This window comes from Dendropsophus ebraccatus, chromosome 7 (assembly GCF_027789765.1).
Source record: "Dendropsophus ebraccatus isolate aDenEbr1 chromosome 7, aDenEbr1.pat, whole genome shotgun sequence".
Taxonomy (NCBI): domain Eukaryota; kingdom Metazoa; phylum Chordata; class Amphibia; order Anura; family Hylidae; genus Dendropsophus; species Dendropsophus ebraccatus.
The window spans coordinates 15,193,080-15,203,775 of record NC_091460.1 but is presented as its reverse complement, the minus strand read 5'-3'; the positions used below and the strand labels follow the sequence as shown (position 1 = coordinate 15,203,775).

The window sequence follows — 10,696 nt, the reverse complement described above, 5'->3', positions numbered from 1 at the left end:
CTATCTATCTATCTATCTATCTCCTATCTATCTATCTATCTATCTATCTCCTATCTATCTATCTATCTATCTATCTATCTCCTATCTATCTATCTATCTATCTATCTATCTCCTATCTATCTATCTATCTATCTATCTCCTATCTATCTATCTATCTATCTATCTATCTATCTATCTATCTATCTCCTATCTATCTATCTCCTATCTATCTATCTATCTATCTATCTATCTCCTATCTATCTATCTATCTATCTATCTCCTATCTATCTATCTATCTATCTATCTATCTATCTATCTATCTCCTATCTATCTATCTATCTATCTATCTATCTATCTCCTATCTATCTATCTATCTATCTATCTATCTATTATCTATCTATCTATCTATCTATCTCCTATCTATCTATCTATCTATCTCCTATCTATCTCCTATCTATCTATCTCCTATCTATCTATCAGATACTATCTATCTATCTCCTATCTATCTATCTATCTATCTATCTATCTATCTATCTATCTATCTATCTATCTCCTATCTATCTATCTATCTCCTATCTATCTATCTATCTATCTCCTATCTATCTATCTATCTATCTATCTCCTATCTATCCATGTGGAAATCACTGCCTATATTCTTTGTCGCCATGTTAGTGTCTGACTCTCCTGTATCATACATGTAGAGCTTGCTGCCTCCTGTGTGTAAATCTTTGGTTATCCGGGCCCTGCTGCAATGTACAATGACTGATAATGAATGAGGCCCCACTGTACATGACCATCATGGACACAGACCTTCCCGCCTCTGATGGATCCTGTCACCAGCCTCCATCCATCTTCCTTACACCTTGTACAAAGCCCCTGCTCCCTCCTCAGCCACTGTCACCTCCCAAAGTGACTGGGTTAAACTTTAATCCCCTTCCCAATCCATCTCCCCTCACACCGGGCTGGGGGCATTGAGAAGCGGGGTTAATAGTTAACTTGGGGGGATCAGTCATCTACTGTAAGTGGAAGAAATGCTTCATCCCCAAGCATAGGGATCAATCTTCCCTCCGGTAATAAATCTGCTGGGAGGGAAGCAGCTCTGACAGACTCTATGAAATCCTCTATCCTCTCACATATTATCCACCCTCCTCCACTCACCAGAAGATTTCATGGATTTATAGTCCTATAGTCTGGGATTCTTCTCTATAGGGGTTTTGGTTTTGTTTTCCCAGGAAATATTACACTGGAAATAACACTAATATATATTGCCCCCGACAACCAATCAGATTCCACCTTTCATTCCTCACAGACTCTTTGGAAAATGAAAGGTGGAATCTGATTGGTTGCTAGGGGCAACTGAGCCAGTTTCACTTTCCACCATGTTTGATAAATCTCTCCCACGGTGAATATTATTTAGCAAATTTCCCACCTATGAAGACTGGGGAGGTGTGTAACATTATGGTAGACACACTTCATCTGTGTTAATACTTGATACAGAAACCTTTGCAGCTACAGAGGTCGGACGTTTCCTGGGGGTCCTGACCAGGTTTGCAGACACTGCAGCGGGGATTGTGTCCCCTCCTCCATACACATCTTCTCCAGATCTTTCAGGTTTCGGTGCTGTCGCTGGGTAACAATGAGATTCAGCTCCCTCCAAAGATTTCCTACTGGGTTTAGGTGTGGAGACTGGCTGGGCCACTACAGGACCATGAAATGTGTAGCTGCTCCTTAGGGTCCTATTCCACGGGCCGATGGGGGCCCGATCAATAATGTAAACGAGCGCCGATCTGCTAGATCGGCGCTCGTTTACTGGGCCTATAACACGGCCCGATAATCGTTTAACGAGGGCTGCAGGGACATGGTTACCGATGTCCTTGCAGCCCTTGTTTAAACACCATGCTTTACCTAAACATGTTGCACCGCTTTTCCTGCGCTCCTTCTTCCTCCTGGTCCTGCATGCAGCAGCAGCTTCGGTGCGGCCTATCTTAGCTGGTGGTGCTGGCCTGTGATTGGCTGAGCGGTCTGTCAGCTAAGACAGGCTGCATCGAAGCTGCTGCTGCACGCGGGATCAGGAGGAAGAAGGAGCACAAGAGAAGCCCTGCAACATGCTTAAGTAAAGCATGGTGCTTGTGAAATCGTTGGTCGCCTGCCGCGCATCGCTAGTCCACGGGTCGGTACCAGATGATTTTAGATTTGAACCTAAATAAATGATCAGCCAATGAAACGATCATCGGCTGTTCGTTGTCTCTATTTTACAGAACGATATTCGGCCGAATCGGGCTGAATAGGACCCTTAGTTGCCCTGGCTCTTAGTTGCCCTTGGTTGCCCTGGCTGTTTGTTTTGTGGCCACAAACATAGGGGTGACCCCCATAGTATCCTGCCCATAGCCAAACATAGGAGTGAGCCCCCCACCATAGTATCCTGCCCATAGCATCGGCAACATGTTACATCCTTATTTTCCCTGCTGTATGTATATATATATATATATATATATATATATACTGTACTTATAACACTATAGGTTAAAATACAATTTTCAACTTTAAAGGGGTATTCCACCCAAGGGTGGTCCATAGAAGCGCCGTAAGGGCGTGAAACAGCCTGTAACCTATCTCCATGGCGTCTGCCGCCGCTGTATCTGCACCTTGTCCAAGTTTTATTACGATTGACCAATGAAGATGAAGAGGTTTTAAACGGGTGAGTGCAGTTTCGCCTTCCTTCTCTGTTTGCTATATAGGTATTCCACCCAAACATTACTTTTGATATGTTGCTGCCCATTCCTTCCATACCTGTTATTATCTATTCAGTCTCTTTCCTTCAGGTCTGAGCTGCTGCTTTCTGCTGAAGATACAAAAATCTGTGTGTGAGCTTTTCTCTCTGTCTCCCCCTCCTTCTCACTCCCTTCTGAGAAGTCCAAAGTACATTACATTAATTGTCTCAGAAGGGTGGGGGGAGGAGGGGGAGACAGAGAGAAAAGCTCACACACAGATTTTTGTGTCTTCAGCAGAAAGCAGCAGCTCAGAACTGGGGGAAGGAGACTAGATAATAATGTATGGAAGGAATTGTTAGTCTCACTATGGGCAACAATATATATCAAAAGTTATGTTTGATCGGAATACCCCTTTAATATAACAGTATAATAACTATTTTAAAAATGATTAACTAAAATATTCTGGTAAGTGTTGGTGGGGGAATTTATTGAGGAAGGGTCTATATGTAAATGAGACACCGCTGGGAGGATGGGCGCCATTGTTGTCTTACTCCATATCATATGGATTAGATCTATAATCTGTATAAATAGAAGAAGAATCCCCCAGTCAGGCAGAGGTAAGGAACATCCATCTATAGGCGCGAGTAACAGCACATCAATGTACAATGTGAGTTCACCAAAAAAAAAATTCTTTGAAATCAATTGGGGCCATAAAGTGTCAGAAATTTGTAATTTACTTCCATTAAAAAATCTAAAGTCTTTCAGTACTCATCAGCTGCTGTATGTCCTGCAGGAAGTGCCATTCTTTCCAGTCTGGAGTGCAGAAAAGGTTTTCTATGTGAATTTGCTGCTGCTCTGGACAGTCCCTGACATGGACAGAGGTGGCAGCAGAAAGCACTGTGTCAGACTGGAGAGAATACACCACTTCCTGCAGTGAGAAAAAAAAGAGACAGGGGGCGCTTCCTCGTGTAATAAAAGATAACCAGGTGAATGGTAGCAGGGTCTTACAGGGATCCACTCACCTGGATAGGTTGTGCAAAATTTAGGCACAACTCTATATACAGCATAAAGGGGTGTACTCCGCAGCTGTGCTGGTGGACGTCACCACCGACGGTGGGAGAAGCAAATGCAGATGTGTAATCAGCCGATTACAGGACCAAGAGTCGAATCCACACCAGGTATAATAAGCGCAGGAGTATTCAGATTTGCACACAGCGGTGCAACCAGGGATCATCCAGAGGTAGATGGCATTGTAAACATATACTCTTTATTCTTGATAAAGGCCCATGTTAGACAATATAGGGCCGAAACGCGTTGCAATAAAAAGTATATGTTTACTATGCCATCTACCTCTGGATGATCCCTGGCTGCACCGCTGTGTGCAAATCTGAATACTCCTGCGCTTATTATACCTGGTGTGGATTCGACTCTTGGTCCTGTAATCGGCTGATTACACATCTGCATCCACTTCCTGCAGAACATACAGCAGTTGATAATTATTGGAAGACTGGAGATTTTTTTTTTAATACAAGTTAATTACAAATCTATACAATGTTCTGGCACCAGTTGATTTGAAATAAACAATTTTGGGTGAATAACCCCTTTAAGAGATGCTATAGAGCAAACTGCTGAAAAAGTTTCTGCTGCCTATGATAGAAAGGAGTGAGATCCGACTGTGCCTGGTCAGAGCTGCCATGCTGACACCGTCCATCCCCGGAAGTATCTACAGTGAGAACATGGGCAGCAGAACTGGAGAATGGAGCAGTGGCAGGCAGCCGCTTTGTCCTCCATATTACCAGCAGATCATAAACATCTTCAAGTCTCAAGAAGTGTTCATGTCCGTGGGAGTCACAGATTTTCCACACTCCGTTCTATTCAAACTTCTGTTGTCCATGCTGACTTTTTGTCACTTTGTGTACTAGGTTGCTGTCTCCGTAGTATCTGCTGTGCAGGTAAGAACGCCTCATGTCACCTCATTTATGACTGCCGTGCAAGGAAAGATGGCTGTGGGCAGTTTACACCAGGTGTATATTTGGACCCTTTCATAAATCTCCCCCTTAGAGTCTTCTGGGATTCTCATGGGTCAGAAATGGGACATGATCAGGAAAAGGGCCCAACAATCAGCGGAGGACAAAGGGAGATTGTGTCAAAAGAGATCATGACTCTAATGCCAGTGCTCATGTCCTGGTGATCAGGGGTTTAGTGCTCATGTCCCTGGTGATCAGTGGTTTAGTGCTGATGTCCCTGGTGATCAGTGGTTTAGTGCTCATGTCCTGGTGATCAGGGGTTTAGTGCTCATGTCCCTGGTGATCAGTGGTTTAGTTCTCATGTCCCTGGTGATCAGCGGTTTAGTGCTCATGTCCCTGGTGATCAGTGGTTTAGTTCTCATGTCCCTGGTGATCAGTGGTTTAGTGCTCATGTTCCTGGTAATCAGTGGTTTAGTGCTCATGTTCCTGGTGATCAGTGATTTAGTGCTCATGTCCCTGCTGATCAGCGGTTTAGTTCTCATGTCCCTGATGATCAGTGGTTTAGTGCTCATGTCCCTGGTGATCAGTGGTTTAGTGCTCATGTCCCTGGTGATCAGTGGTTTAGTGCTCATGTCCCTGGTGGTCAGTGGTTTAGTGCTCATGTCCCTGGTGATCAGTGGTTTAGTTCTCATGTCCCTGATGATCAGTGGTTTAGTGCTCATGTCCCTGGTGATCAGCGGTTTAGTGCTCATGTTCCTGGTAATCAGTGGTTTAGTGCTCATGTTCCTGGTGATCAGTGATTTAGTTCTCATGTCCCTGGTGATCAGCGGTTTAGTGCTCATGTCCCTGGTGATCAGTGGTTTAGTGCTCATGTCCCTGGTGGTCAGTGGTTTAGTTCTCATGTTCCAGCTAATCAGTGGTTTAGTGCTCATGTCCCTGGTGGTCAGTGGTTTAGTTCTTATGTCCCTGGTGATCAGCGGTTTAGTGCTCATGTCCCTGGTGATCATTGGTTTAGTGCTCATGTCCCTGGTGATCAGCGGTTTAGTTCTCATGTCCCTGGTGATCAGCGGTTTAGTTCTCATGTCCCTGGTGATCAGCGGTTTAGTTATCATGTCCCTGGTCATCAGCGGTTTAGTGCTCATGTTCCTGGTAATCAGTGGTTTAGTGCTCATGTCCCTGGTGATCAGCGGTTTAGTGCTCATGTCCCTGGTGATCAGTGGTTTAGTGCTCATGTCCCTGGTGATCAGTGGTTGTGTGCCTATGGCCCAGGTGTCCAGTAGCCACATACCAGTGCCTGAGCAGACTTTCAGTAGTTTCTGTTATCTAGAAAGGTTCCTCTTGAAGCCTTCAGCTATCGGACATGGAGATCACATGGAGATCACACGTACTGGTTTCCACCAGTATCGGATGTGACTGGTGGGGTCTCCTCATCAATCTCATGAGATCTGAGATTCCCCGGAACTGGAACCATGAGCAGTAGAAATGGGTCTGGACTCCACCGTAGCCCCTTCCTGTAGTAACCAGCGGTGGCCCCCATCATCCTCCATGGCTCCCCCGTACATCAGGAAGTCATTCTTCACTGGATCTCCTCATGGGTTTTATGTAGAAGAAAACTATGGGGGAGATTTATTCAACATGGTGTAAAGTGAGACTGGCTCAGTTGCCTCTAGCGACCAATCAGATTCCACCTTTCATTCCTCACAGACTCTTTGGAAAATGAAAGGTGGAATCTGATTGGTTGCTAGGGGCAACTGGGCCAGTGTCACTTTACACCATGTTTGATAACTCTCCCCCTAAGTCTTCTCCTATTGTAAGCAGATGTTGGTCCAGGCTACCACCTTGGTCCATTGTCTTGTATGAGACCTCTCAGATCTATTCTGGTGGAGGAAGCGCACATGCTCGCAAAATGGCCGTCATGAGTACGTTGTCTGTGTAGGAGCGTGGCGTCTGCCGTCCCGTAAGATGTATGTATCCATTTTGTCTGCAATGCAATAAAGAAGCATCGCATCAGTGACTTCATTGTGCTGCGGACCAGCGAAGAGGACACATCGGGGTGAGTATAGAGCTCTCCCCACCCCCTCCCCAGCACTGCACCCCTCCCAGCAAGGAAGGGGGGGGTCACTTAACCCCTTCCTTGCTGGGATGGGTGCAGTCTGACATCAGTCTGGCCCCCAAGGGGTTAAGGGGGATGCAATACAACCTCCCTTAACCCCTTGGGGGCCAGACTGTAAGCAGCGATCTGTAAAGATGCTGCATACTGTAAGGTGCACAACACCGCTCACAATGATGGGTGTTGTGCTCCTGTTTGTGTGTTTTTTGTGTGTTTCTCCCTTTTTGTTTTTCAGATATCGGTATCCTGGGGATTACGTCGGATTACGTGGACTACGTCGATGACCAGCAGTTGTTTGTTGTTGTTTTTTTAATAAAATGGTCAATGAGGGGTGTGGGGGTGTTTTTATTTGAATAAAAATTTTTTTTAACTTGTCTCTTGTCTTTATTTCTTTACTTTATAGACTTAGTAGTGGAAGCCGTCTAATAGACGGAATCCATTACTAAGTTGGTGCCTAGTGTTAGCCGGTATAAAATGGCTAACACTAACCCCCCATTATTACCCCAGTACCCAATGCCACCAGGGGTACTGGGAAGAGCGGGTGCCAGTGGTCCCGGAGCGTCAAAATTGGCGCTCCTGGACCGGGCGGCAGCAGGCTGGTAAGATTTAGGCTGGGGAGGGCCTAAACCAATGGCTCTTCCCACCCTGGTGTTACCAGGCTGCTGTCGTTTGGTTTTTAACCCGGCTGGTTATAAAAATAGGGGGGACCCTATACGTTTTTTTTAAAAAAATAAATAAATAAATAATTAAAAAAAAACGCATAGGGTGCCCCCTATTTTTATAACCAGCCGGGTTAAAAACCAAACGACAGCAGCCTGGTAACACCAGGGTGGGAAGAGCCATTGGTTTAGGCCCTCCCCAGCCTAAATCTTACCAGCCTGCTGCCGCCCCAGTCCAGGAGCGCCAATTTTGACGCTCCGGGACCACTGGCACCCGGCTCTCCCCAGTACCCCTGGTGGCATTGGGTACTGGGGTAATAATAGGGGGTTAGTGTTAGCCATTTTATACCGGCTAACACTAGGCCCCAACTTAGTAGTGGATTCTGTCTATTAGACGGCTTCCACTACTAAGTCTATAAAGTAAAGAAATAAAGACAAGACACAAGTTAAAAAAATATTTTATTCAAATAAAAACACCCCCACACCCCTCATTGACCATTTTATTAAAAAAAAAACAACAAACAACCGCTGGTCATCGACGTAGTCCACGGAATCCGACGTAATCCCCAGGATACCGATATCTGAAAAACAAAAAGGGAGAAACACACAAAAAACACACAAACAGGAGCACAACACCCATCATTGTGAGCGGTGTTGTGCACCTTACAGTATGCAGCATCTTTACAGATCGCTGCTTACAGTCTGGCCCCCAAGGGGTTAAGGGAGGATGTATTGTATCCCCCTTAACCCCTTGGGGGCCAGACTGATGTCAGACTGCACCCATCCCAGTAAGGAAGGGGTTAAGTGACCCCCCTTCCTTGCTGGGAGGGGTGCAGTGCTGGAGAGGGGGTGGGGAGAGCTGTATACTCACCCCGATGTGTCCTCTTCGCTGGTCCGCAGCACAATGAAGTCACTGTACTGCGGACCGACTCTTTATATGTGTGCTGAGCCGATCAGCCAATCAGCTGAGCGCACATATAATTCTAAATGTTTCTTCTAATAATGCTATTGTGATAACATAATTAGAAGAAACATTTGATGTTTTAATTACAGTAAAGTGATGATTAGTACAGAATGCTCTATTACCGGGAATATGAATTAACGGCTTACTGGAGCTTCCTGTACTAATTAATATTTAATTAAGAAAACACATTTTCGTTGTAATAAAATCAGTTTCGTTGTTCAATAATTTAATTTAAATTAATCCATTATTGTGCAATTAAATATACTGTCAAAAAATAAATATATATATAAATATACATTTATTTATATATATATATATATATATATATATATATATATATATATATTTATTTTAACAGTATATTTAATTGCAAAATGATGGAATCGTTTAAATTAAATTATTGAACAATGAAAGAGACTTTATTACAACGAAAATGTGTTTTATTAATTCAATAGATTAACCATGAGAGACATCGGCATACTGCAGAGGATCGCAAACCCCGGTAATAGCGATTCCTGTAAACTGTTTCCCTGCTTTCCCAGATGCATCCAGAGGTGTTTGCATCACTTTCTTAAGATTTTATTTGTTATTTTTAGTTGAACCAGATTTCCAAGTAAATGACTGTATGTTTTCAGCCGCATGTCTATTTTTTCCCACGGCAGTAGTTTCAGCCGCACATTTCCAGCCGCATAAAAAATACAGCCGCACACATACATAGTGTGAACATAGCCCCAATCCGCAAATTTCAGTCAGTAACAATCCGCAAATTCAGTCCGTATTGCATCCGTTTTGCATCCGTAAAACAATACGGACCCCATAGAGTTGTATTGGGTGTGTCAGTTACTGTCCGTACTAGGGCCTGTCCTTTTTTTTTTTTGCGGAAGGGATTGCAGCCCAGTACACAACACGGATGTGTGTATGCGTCCATTGAAATACATTGGTCCTATTTTTCTGCGGATCCGTAATTGCGGACAGGAACAGGATGTGTGAATAGGGTGTTAAGTGATGAAATTGTAAAACTCCCCTTTCGGGAATATTTTCTGTCCCAGTTGTCATGGTGATTTGAGCTGAATAGTTACAGCTTCCATAATTTCTATGACCTGCTAGAGACGATGTGTACAGGACTCGGTGCTCCGCTCTCAGCTCTGCTGCTTCTACGCTTATCGGACAGAAGACGGACGGGACAGCTGCAAATGTGGACACATCCTAATCCTGGTACCTTCTCATATCATGTGTCTAATGGTAGAACTTATCCCAAACAGGTATCCAGGACCTCGTGCTACTCAGGGTACAGACCCGTCACATCTGTCACACCGCACACTCAGGAGCGCTGCCCACAAGTTTCTACATGGACCATCAAGGGTTAATTCCCGGGAAAAGGTCAGAGAGATGACAGTATAACCGGTGATATCAGAAACCTTCTACACAGATGAGAACCCAGGGGCAACTAATGTGGAGAGTCCTCCGAAATTGCATCCCAAGTATTTATTTATTCTACTCTTTATAGTGTTATTATAGCAGTTATAGGGGCAGTATTATAGTATCTTCTTGTATATAGGAGCAGTATTATAGTAGTTATATTCTTGTATATAGGAGCAGTATTATAGTATCTTCTTGTATATAGGAGCAGTATTATAGTAGTTATATTCTTGTATATAGGAGCAGTATTATAGTATCTTCTTGTATATAGGAGCAGTGTTATAGTAGTTATATTCTTGTATATAGGAGCAGTATTATAGTATCTTCTTGTATATAGGAGCAGTGTTATAGTAGTTATATTCTTGTATATAGGAGCAGTATTATAGTATCTTCTTGTATATAGGAGCAGTGTTATAGTAGTTATATTCTTGTATATAGGAGCAGTATTATAGTATCTTCTTGTATATAGGAGCAGTGTTATAGTAGTTATATTCCTGTATATAGGAGCAGTATTATAGTAGTTATATTCTTGTATATAGGAGCAGTATTATAGTAGTTATATTCCTGTATATAGGAGCAGTATTATAGTAGTTATATTCTTGTATATAGGAGCAGTATTATAGTAGATATATTCCTGTATATAGGAGAAGTATTATAGTAGTTATATTCTTGTATATAGGAGAAGTATTATAGTAGTTATATTCTTGTATATAGGAGCAGTGTTATAGTAGTTATATTCCTGTATATAGGAGCAGTATTATAGTAGTTATATTCCTGTATATATGAGGCAGTATTATAGTATCTTCTTGTATATAGGAGCCGTGTTATAGTAGTTATATTCCTGTATATAGGAGCAGTATTATAGTAGTTATATTCCTGTATATAGG

At 43.2% G+C, this 10,696-nt stretch overlaps 1 protein-coding gene across 3 annotated transcripts in view; it reads right to left on the bottom strand.

The window, feature by feature from the left end:
* Positions 1-1,216, bottom strand: part of FBXO41 (F-box protein 41) — a 98,992-nt gene extending 97,776 nt beyond the window's left edge. For all 3 annotated transcript variants that reach the window (XM_069976282.1, XM_069976286.1, XM_069976287.1), the window contains exon 1: positions 1,138-1,216. The gene's annotated coding sequence lies outside the window, so the exon portion shown is untranslated. The remainder of the gene's footprint in view (positions 1-1,137) is intronic.
* Between the last annotated feature and the right edge of the window lie 9,480 nt (positions 1,217-10,696).